Here is a 10,043-nt window from a genome sequence, read left to right as displayed (position 1 = left end):
CTTTTTGACACTAATTAGATGTACTGATGATAACGCAGCTGGGATAGAGAGCAGAGCTCTGAAGAGGCAGGTCAGCTGCTGCTGGTGCAGCTGAGAGATGAACTGAGAAGAGTTTGTTGTCTGTAGGAATCTGGTTGGCCTCTTTCCTCCCCAGCAGAGGATTTTCATCGTACTAATTGGATTTGATGCTTGGGTGTAGTGTAAGAGTTTCTCTGTTAGCTGTTTGTAATTGCTGCTGTAAAAAAAAAAGGATAAAAGAAAAAAGCAACCCTGGTATTCAGTGTAAGTAAGATTGTTTTAGGGCCTCAAGTACAAAGACACTGCATACTTATTGTTTTGAAAAAGGATTTGTTATTTTGGCTCACTCGTCTGTGACTAAATGTTCTCATTTGTTAGCCGGGAATGACGGCACAAGAGTTGCAGTGGTTCTTTAGTGAACATAATTCCTGCAAGAACATTGGAAATATATTGAAAACAACATGCTTTAGTGTTGTGAGCAGATGCGATTGGTAGAGGGAATAAACCGATCCAACCAGCTGAAAAAGTCGGGTTTGCAGGGATGCGTTTGGAAAGTTCTCAGGATAAAAGACCTGCATTTAATTTTAAAATTATTTCTGTTTTCACCGAACAATGATGAGCAATGATTAAGACTACTTAAAGAGTAATATTCTGAGTGAAACATTAAAACTAAGCAGCAGTAATAGCCGGTAGCAAAGTAAAACGTAGATAGTGTAATGATATTTAATTTATTTTCTTCAAGGGGAAAACACTCCATGCCATAATGATATTAGAATTATAAAGAATCTCAGCTGGAACTCCAAAATGCTCTTGGAGCAAGTATTTAAAAAAAAAAAAACTAAACAAAATAAAAACATCCATTTTTAGATTAACTACAATGCAGATTGTGAGTTTTGCTTGCTGAAAATGCCAGATGCACATCCTTGCATCTCAGGAGAAAAAAGTCTCCGAACATATAGAGAAACAGAACACCCACAGAACTGGGACCCATTAATCAGACAGAATGAATATGCAACAGGGGCTGCTGGGATGCAGGCTGCTGTCTGTCTGGCTAACAAGGCTGGCATCCTGCAGTTTCCCTCTGAGAGAATGTTATATCTTTTTCAATGGACTGAGCTCTGAGCAGCAGGCATATTTGCTGTTGCTCCCCATTAGCTGTCTCCCTCACGACTTTCTGCCTCTCTTCTCATTCCTCGTCTGTGTCTGACTCTGCATTTGCTCATTCATCCACTCACTCGCACTCTCACTCACTCACTAACATCACTGACTATCAACAGTGAGGCTATTCTGTGGTTGCAGGACACAAATTTTGTTGTGCATAAAATGGTGCAGTCCATTTCACAGTTTCATGGGTCAGATAGCTGCTTGTTATTCTTTAGGAAAATTGATGGAAACCAAGACTTGTGTAATGTTCAGACTTGACCTCAAATTTCTACCCTCTGATTTAGTTTCCAGTCTCTTTCCTTGGACTGCTGCTGGATCTTGGATCAGTTGTTTTGGGACTATGAGGAAAACTAAATTATTCTACATAAAAACAAGAAAAATATTTAATAACTTATAGGCTTAAAAAACAAAACTGTATTTCTGTTGTACTTAACCCTTTAATGCTTGACCCCAAAAAAATAATGGGCAGAAAATTGGTTCTTTTATAAATGTAAAGTCTTTATTTGGCTCTTTAACAAAATATAATTACAATTGTAATAATTTGCATGAAAATAATATTAATATGTGAGATATCAGAATTATTTTAGTTCAAAAGGTATCCACTGGGGGACAAGTATCTGGTGTCCACTAGGGGATATAAGACAAGTTTCAAATTGTAGAGTTTTGAGTAATGTTTTTACCATATTGTGATGCAATAGGTCTCAGAAACTGTGTGTATCAAATATAATACACTGGGTGTTAAAACGTTATTGTTGCATTTCTTCTATATGTCATGTCCTCAACACAATGTTAATTTTTTTTCCTAAAACATTCACAAAATAGTGTCTAAATTGTTCAGCTAAGATACCAGCAATAAGCAGACAGACAGACCTACCCACATTGTTGGGCATGTACTGATTTTTGTACGATGAGAAAAATAATCTGGGTTGTAGCAGTGGTTAAATCCACAATCCCAATATCTCTACACTGAATATTTGTAAAACTAATAAGCATACCATTTGAATTAGGAGGGCAATATTGATTTTGTCCTTTAGCTTCACATCAGCACGAGTTTTCACAAAGCCAGTCCTTTGCTCTTCAGTGCAGACCAGTTCTAGGAGCATGCATCCAGCCCCCAGATACCAGCATTTTTCAACTTGAGCTTTTATTAGCTCCACTGCTTTATTCGCGTGGACCTTATGGCGCGACTATGCGCAAAAATACCAGTACAGTCTATTAAGTGTTAGGTAACAAACTGTTTTTCTTTCCTCTCACCCCTTTCTTGTAACTTTGAAAGACTTCCTCTGAGTAAACAGGGATCAGGCTTTATACTGAGTGCTGTTGCAGCCCCCTCCTTTAGGCTACAATGTGCATACGATACTTCTGTAGATGCCAGTGACCTTCTGCTCTAAATGTGCTAGGTGTCCAGACATATAACAGTCATTCTACATCACTTACATCTGCAGCAGCATTGCTGAATCACAGATGCAACAAGGAGAGGGCCAGAGAGAAATTGCTGTAGCTTCAGTAGTGTTCATCAGTCAGGAAAATATAAACGTGGTTTATATCCTGGGCTTGAAGCCAATATGGACCAGGTCTCCTGGGTGTCCCAAAGAATTTTTTTTTTGTGTTGAAGACTTCAAAACCTGTGTTATTGAAAATGCTATTATCTTTCTGCTCTCTCTGAAGTCCGAGTCACATAAAAACACACAAGTCAAACTTTTAAACTAGTTCTCTGAGGATTACAATTTTAAAATGATGCTAAGGAGGATCAATATGCTTGAATTAGCCTCCTTTCCAGTATCTCAAAACATGACTTTTTTCATATTTTGAAATGACCTACTTAAAGTTGACTTTGTATTCTCAGACTCTCTGTCAGAAATGCAGTGAATCTGGGGGTGGGCAGCTGCAGAACTCATCCCCTTCACTGCAGTCTCAAACTTGAAACAAGCACTTTTTTTATGATGCGTACGCTTTGTGATGTTTGGATTCCTCCAAATCAAATGAAACATGGTTAAAGCAGCTGCTATTTTTTACCCTCATTGAGCATCTCCTTACTTTTAATAAGTTTCTTTCTTGCTTCACTGTCTTCATCTTTGCCTGTGCTCACTTTGAAAAAAACGCCTAGAGAGCTTGTTTCCCTTGCAGATGAGAAAAAATAGTGAATATGATCTTCTTTGTGGTTAACTGGAGTTCGCTGAGTTTGAAGTGTTCCACACATATGTGTGGTATCAGCAAGCAGGTGGCTGGAGAACCCATTAAGCTCTGGTCCGCTTTGATCTTAGAAATGCACCACAGCGTGTGAAACAGTCATGTCACTGGAGAGCAAGATCATGTCATAATAGAGTAGCTTTACTTAAAAAACTGAACCATCAAAGAATGACATGTTGCCTTCAGAAGCGGTGCTGAAGGTCCATCCATCATGATGCTGAATGTCCTAGATGAAGACCGATGAGAGACAAACGGCTACAGGTTGCAGATTCATGCACATTCATTCCATCAGCTTTAATAAAACTAAAACTGTTAAGAGTAAATCCAGTTTATACATCCATACATCCACATATAAGTTAATACTGCATTATTTCCCATTTATTATGGTAGATCGAATGGGTCTCACAATATCTATAGAGATCTGCTACAGTGAAGAACTGTATACGCTCAAAGGCTTTCTCTGGTTTGTAATGAATCAGAGAGGGAAGACTGTGTTGGTCAACTGAGACAGCAAGTTTTAACTGCCCTGCATCACAATCACCACAGGGACAGTGAGCCATCCGTCTGTGTTTGGCTGCAACTATCATAGCTGGGTGCTTCAGTCACCTAATGAGCAACTCAAAGAAGAATGGCTGTGAGTTGTGAGTCAGTGTTAATTTAACTAGACTTCATTTGCACTGTGGGACACATTGAGGATCCAAACACCTTTGATCCTTTTATTTTATTTCATTTTATTTTATTAATTCCTACAATTCAGTGGATTTAGTTTATGCAGTGGTCTATTCAATATTGACAACCCTCTTCTGTTAAATTCACAGTAGATGCATGCAGCGCAGTTGTGAGATATTGAGTCAGCTCTAAATAGAAAATCAAATGTAACAACTATGTTTGGCTTAATTGCACAAACAAGCAAAACTTTTGATAAAAAGTAAAAGGTTGTGATTTTTCTTTTTAATAATGTTCTTAACATTTTGGGAATGAAATGAAATGAAATGAAAAATACTTTATTAATCCCTTTGCAGGGAAGCGAATCTAAACCAGCCTGTCCAGCCTGTGGAAAAAACATTTTCTGGAAGGTGTCAAGTGTCATCCAAGAACTTGTAACTAAATGATCCTTTCCCAGAGTTCCTCTGACTAACCTGGTATAAATGTGCTTTTAAATCTAGTTATCTTAATAGCTGTAAATCCTAAATCCTTATTTCAAATCAGCATCTGCTTATTAAACATTATTGAAATTGCAGGATATTTAGACTAAAACACAAACACAAGATGCTGCCAGTGATTAATGAAGCATTGTGTGTAATATCTTTACAGGCTTTAGGACTTTAATCTGTATTCAAAGTAGGGCTGGACAGTTAATCTTATTCAAAACTGACATTCAGAACCAATAATCAATGTACATGTCAGTTATTTAAATTATTTCTCTTAAATATATTTTAAAATATTCATTAAATGACTATATAGAGCAGGGGGATTCAAGTAAAATTCAAAGGAGCCAAGGTTTGGGATATCATAATTCAGTGTGAGATTATATATATTTTTTTTTTCCAAACTTCTTCCTCAATGGCCACATGCAGACTTGCAGTCCAATGCTTCTTCCTCCACGTCTGGTTCTGCTGCATCAGGTTGGTAGAGAGCAGGTTTTTTAAAATGAGAAGTTTTCTATCTGGCACTGAAGATATGGAAGTGATTCTGTATCTTATTTCAATTTAAAATGATTAACAGAAATGCTTTTTCATTTTCAGAGTATAGCTGCATTTTTTGACTCATAAATAAAATTAATAATAAATAATACAAACTGCATTTTCATTTTCTTCTCCTGCTCATTTTGTAACTTAATTAAAATGATAAAGAAAAGGACATTTAAGATTTAATTTTCCAAACATGCCCCAGCAAACTACTCTTTTTATGACACAACTAAAAAGAAAACGTAAAGGACATTGCTTTTTTGTTTTCATGTCTGCCCCGCAAAACATGTTGCAAAATTCAATTTGTATTCGCAATCCTAGGCGGCGCAGGACAGTGACATCAGTGGCCGCTCTTCTTCTTCTTCTTCTTCGGCCCCAGTCTGACTGAGCTCCGCATCTAATACAGTAGAGGGCGGAGTGCAGAGTGCAGAGTAGAGCTTGAAAGTTGTGTTGGTACCACAGACTGTTAGAAACAGCGGGAAGAGCTCCATCATGTCCAAATCTATGTCAGAGCTGCTGGCATACTTTTCAATGACCATAACAAAAATACAGCTGTTCAAAATGCAAAAAAAAACTCTAAACAAGCTATGTCAATATAAACGATATTCCCTCATTCTATATCACGTCTGATAAAGTCTTGTTATATTTGAAAATCTCAATATATTGCCCAGCCTTAATATTGAACCACTAAAAGTGCATGGATGGAAGTTATTGTGCATATTGTGAATATTTCTCTCTCCTCACCATCTAGAAGCTGTGAGATTCTAATCCTGCTTTCTGTCTGTTCACCTGACGACTGATATTCATCACATATTGTTCCTTCTGTGTTTAGAAGGAAGCAGCTTCACAGCTTTAAATCCATCCTGCTGACTTTTAAAGCGAATTTAAAAAAATAAATAAATGACTAGTGACAAATCTAGTGACTTTTCTGGTGTTATTGGAGGCTTTTGGAAACTGACACGAAAGCACATGTCGTTACTCTGCTCAGTGACCAGCAATGCCGCTGTGGGCCCTGCTCCCGTCCAAAATCACTGATAACAGGCGCAGTCCTAGTACACAGTTGCAGTCAGATCAAGAGATTTTTTTTTTGTTTGTTTTTTTCTCGGATCTGGAGACGTTCACCTCTGCCCCGTGACCAGGCTGAAAATGAAATGCACAAAGCTGACACTGGCTGATCCCACCCTGGCTTACCATCAGATATCAATGTCTATTAATAAAGAATATGGACAAAATCATATAAAAAGTTAAAATTACTGTAAATTGTTGTAGATGCTTAAAAAAGGGACTAATGCGCTCATATTTCTCTTTCTGAATCCATGAGTTATTGCTTCATTGTGGACAGCTGTGAGTGAATCAGGAGGGCTTCATACCAGGAGCAGGGCAAGCTCAAATAAGCAACTATATTCTGGAAAACAAGCCCAAAAAAACTGACTAATGATATTTGCAAGAGACTCAATAGAAAAACAGTCACATGGGATGGCTTAACTCACATGGTCTGCATGTTTGCTGACTGCTCCCGTGAAGACTACAAAAGTTGCACCAGCACCCCATCAGATTATTCAAGGTCCAGGTCCATATGGGACAGGTTCTGGATCCAGACCACGGTCTGCTTGTTAGTGACCTCTGATATATAGTTAAACTGTGTCTGCTTCCTTGAACTTAATTTGAAATCAATATCTGCTCTTTTATTATGAAAATATTTAGAACAAAAACTTTCATTTAGCTATGAGGGCTAAAAAGAAATTATACTAAAATAATTGATAATTAATTGTAATCAAGGTAACTTGTTGTTAATCATGATATTGATTTGAGGTCAGGTTGTAAGGTTTTTCTGTAGCTATGAGAAAATCTTAGCTGCATTTTTAATTATAAGCCCACCAGTTGGTTCTTGAGGGAAAAGCAGAAGGAAGATTTGGAGAATCTTTGCTGACAGATCTCACAACCGATTACAGTCAGTTACGATTGTTTTTCTTCAGCATCACCCACCTCAGGTTTGCCACATCATCCTGGCTTTTACACAAATCTGCTTTTTTCCTTTCAATTTCCATATAGACAGCAGTAACTTAAAATCTGGACTTAAAAATATTTCATAAAAAATAGGTGGTCTGCAGTCTACCCACACACTACATACTCAAGATGTCTCTACAGGAAACCCACATTCAAAGTTAATCCTGGTCTTTTGATCCAATTCGGTCCACCATGACTTACAAATTTTTGAAGAAAAACAAAAGACAAAAAGATCACACAACAAAAAAAAAGTTGAGCTTACCTCCTCAATATGCTGACATGGCTCACATAGTTTGTTTACACTGACCAAACAGAGGTGGCATAGTGCTGTCTGTGCTTTCCAAATAGCATGTCTGAATTGCATAAAATTTGTAAAAATAGCAGCAAAGATAATGCATTGCCAGCTCTCTTATTCAAGGAATCCACATGTTTAATCATTTCCCAGTACAAACGCCAGGAAACAAAAATTTTTTTTATTTGCCATTTTTGTGCCGATGTTTTTAAGATATTTTCTGAAGGCATGCAAACTGTCACACATGCATTATTTCATGTTTTACTATAAAAGAAAAACAAACATAATATACCTACAGGAATTTTGTACACGTTGTGTATTAAAAAAAAAAACCTTTATTACCAACTCTAATTTGTTTTCCAGAAACCTAAAATGCTAACATATTTTCCCAGAGTTGAGCTGTAGTTTCATGCATCCCTTTGCTATCTATCTAAAAACACAATCTGAGGAAAGCTCATTCATGGTGTAGAAGCTTAGACATTGCAACAGAAATGCATGTTTGCAAAGAAGCTTGTCATCTCTCTTGCACCAGCGTTGTCCTGAGAGTGAAGTGTTATGATGACCATGCTCTTGACTCTCTAAGCTGGTCAACACACTTACTTGTCAAGTCAACATCTGACACTTTAAAGGTAGGGACAGAATATTTTCTCTGCTGACTGGATCATTCCTTGTTCCATGTTTTAATATAGAAATGTTTCTCTCTACTGTAAGGAGTAATGGAAGTAATATCACCTCCATAACCCATGCAGTCATAGCTAATGTGATGATTGTTGACCATCATGTAGTTTTAGTAACACTGGTATCAGTTGTAATGGTATTTTGGCTAAAGGTTGTTACAGCACTTAGCAGCAGTAAGTTTAAAAGGTATTAGCCCTTTTCACGCTGGCTGTTTAAGGCAGAACTGATGGGACCCCATGGCTCATCAGTTGTAGAAGGGGGAGTTGAAGTTTATGCGCCGTTGACACAGCCCTGCGTTGCAATGGAGGGGAACTCTGAGCTGACTTGGCATGGATGTGTTAAAGTAGCATTTTATAACATTCTGACCTTAAAATGTATACCTTTCTGACTTGTTTTGATCATACAGTGACATTTTCTATGTTCATTCCTGGAGTGATGTGATGATGTGTCACATGACAGCTCAGTTTTGCTTTACACACTGCATCACACACACCAGCCATTTTGAATGCGCACCATGGCTGATTCATCAAAGAACTGCAAGAGGGCATTATTGCAAGGGGAAAAAAAGGAAAAGAGAGAGAGAGGGGGGGGGGGGACAGAGCAAGTGATAAGACTCAACATCAGATTAACTTTTACTGACTAGAGAGAGCCCAAAGTAGATGTATGATGGATGCCGAATTAGACGTCAATAGGGGGCAACTCACTGTTAAATTCTGCTAAATTTCAGTTGTGCCTCTTTAAGAAGAAAGTGATACGGTGCAGCTAGGGTTGTCACGATACTAGAATTTCAAACTCGATACAGATACTAAGGCTGGTGCTCGATACCCGTTACTATTTTATATTATTAGGTGGGAAAAAAATAATTATTTTTTAAATTAAAGTCAGAACACCATAAAAGTAACAACACAATCCAAACAATACAACAAAAATATATTAGTAAATATAAGAAAATACATTAACAGTTTAAAATAAATGCATTATGCATTATTTTAAAGCTGTATTAGTTTGTGAAGAGATACAGTCTTCACATAAGCAGTCTCAAGCAGTGTTGTCAGACTGCTTGCTCACTGTGGTATAAAAATTACACAACTAAATAAATACTTCAACCACTAGAACACGCTAGTTAAGATTACTCATTTTTAAAACTAAATTAATAAGAAAAAGCTTTTTAAATGTTTATCTATAGTCTACATTAAAAGGCCTTAATATCTGACTTTAAGCCAGGGCATGATCAGGCAGCTGCAGCTTCACGCTGTGAATTTTCAGACTGGTTATGGAGAAGGAAAAAACTTCTTCTGCTCTTCCTGCAGCTCGAGGAGCCCAAAGTGGCATTTAAGTATCGATACCTGTGCTAATTAAAAAAATTTTTTTTTACAACACTAAGTGCAGCACTTAGCAAGCCAGCTTTGTAGAATTATCTGTTTGTAAGCTGCAAAGTTGCCTCTGTTCAACTTGTGTGATGTACCACGAGGGAACAACACCTTCCCAGTGAAGTTGACTTTTGTATTTACAGCAAAGTCAATACAATTAAAACAGCATGATCATTGTGTGAAAATGACTTTAGTAGTAACTGGCCAGATAACAGGACTACCAGGACTAGTTTTAGTAGTTGTATCAAAAGTAATGTCTGTGATACTCATTGTGGCTCTTTTTAAAAGACATTTTTTCCACCACCTACAACCATTCCACTCCCTGTTCATAATACTACTGCATTGTTTGTATATCAATCTAAAGAAGAATTAGAGCGCTACTATTGACAGTGCTTTAATGATGCTTAAAAATAATCAAAAGGCATCACATACTGTTCCCACCTGCAGTGTCATGAGTTAGCCTGACAGCCTGACACCAAGGCTGTGCTGGGAAACAGGAAGAGCTTAGAAGGGATTGAGTGTGCTTATTATAGTCTTTTGCTGCACAAGGAGGCCCACATGTGAATGAAATTTATTTTTAAATTTTGTTAAAAATTGTTCTGGAGGCTACTATCCCGCCCAAGACACCTGGTTTCC

At 37.5% G+C, this 10,043-nt stretch overlaps 1 protein-coding gene across 3 annotated transcripts in view; it reads left to right on the top strand.

The window, feature by feature from the left end:
• LOC121636218 (membrane-associated guanylate kinase, WW and PDZ domain-containing protein 3) overlaps positions 1-10,043 on the top strand; it is a 148,124-nt gene that overhangs the window by 44,042 nt on the left and 94,039 nt on the right. The window lies entirely within an intron of this gene.

The sequence above is a fragment of the Melanotaenia boesemani genome, chromosome 3 (assembly GCF_017639745.1).
Source record: "Melanotaenia boesemani isolate fMelBoe1 chromosome 3, fMelBoe1.pri, whole genome shotgun sequence".
Taxonomy (NCBI): domain Eukaryota; kingdom Metazoa; phylum Chordata; class Actinopteri; order Atheriniformes; family Melanotaeniidae; genus Melanotaenia; species Melanotaenia boesemani.
The sequence above is the reverse complement of the archived record's forward strand: the minus strand, read 5'-3'. Positions and strand labels throughout refer to the sequence as shown.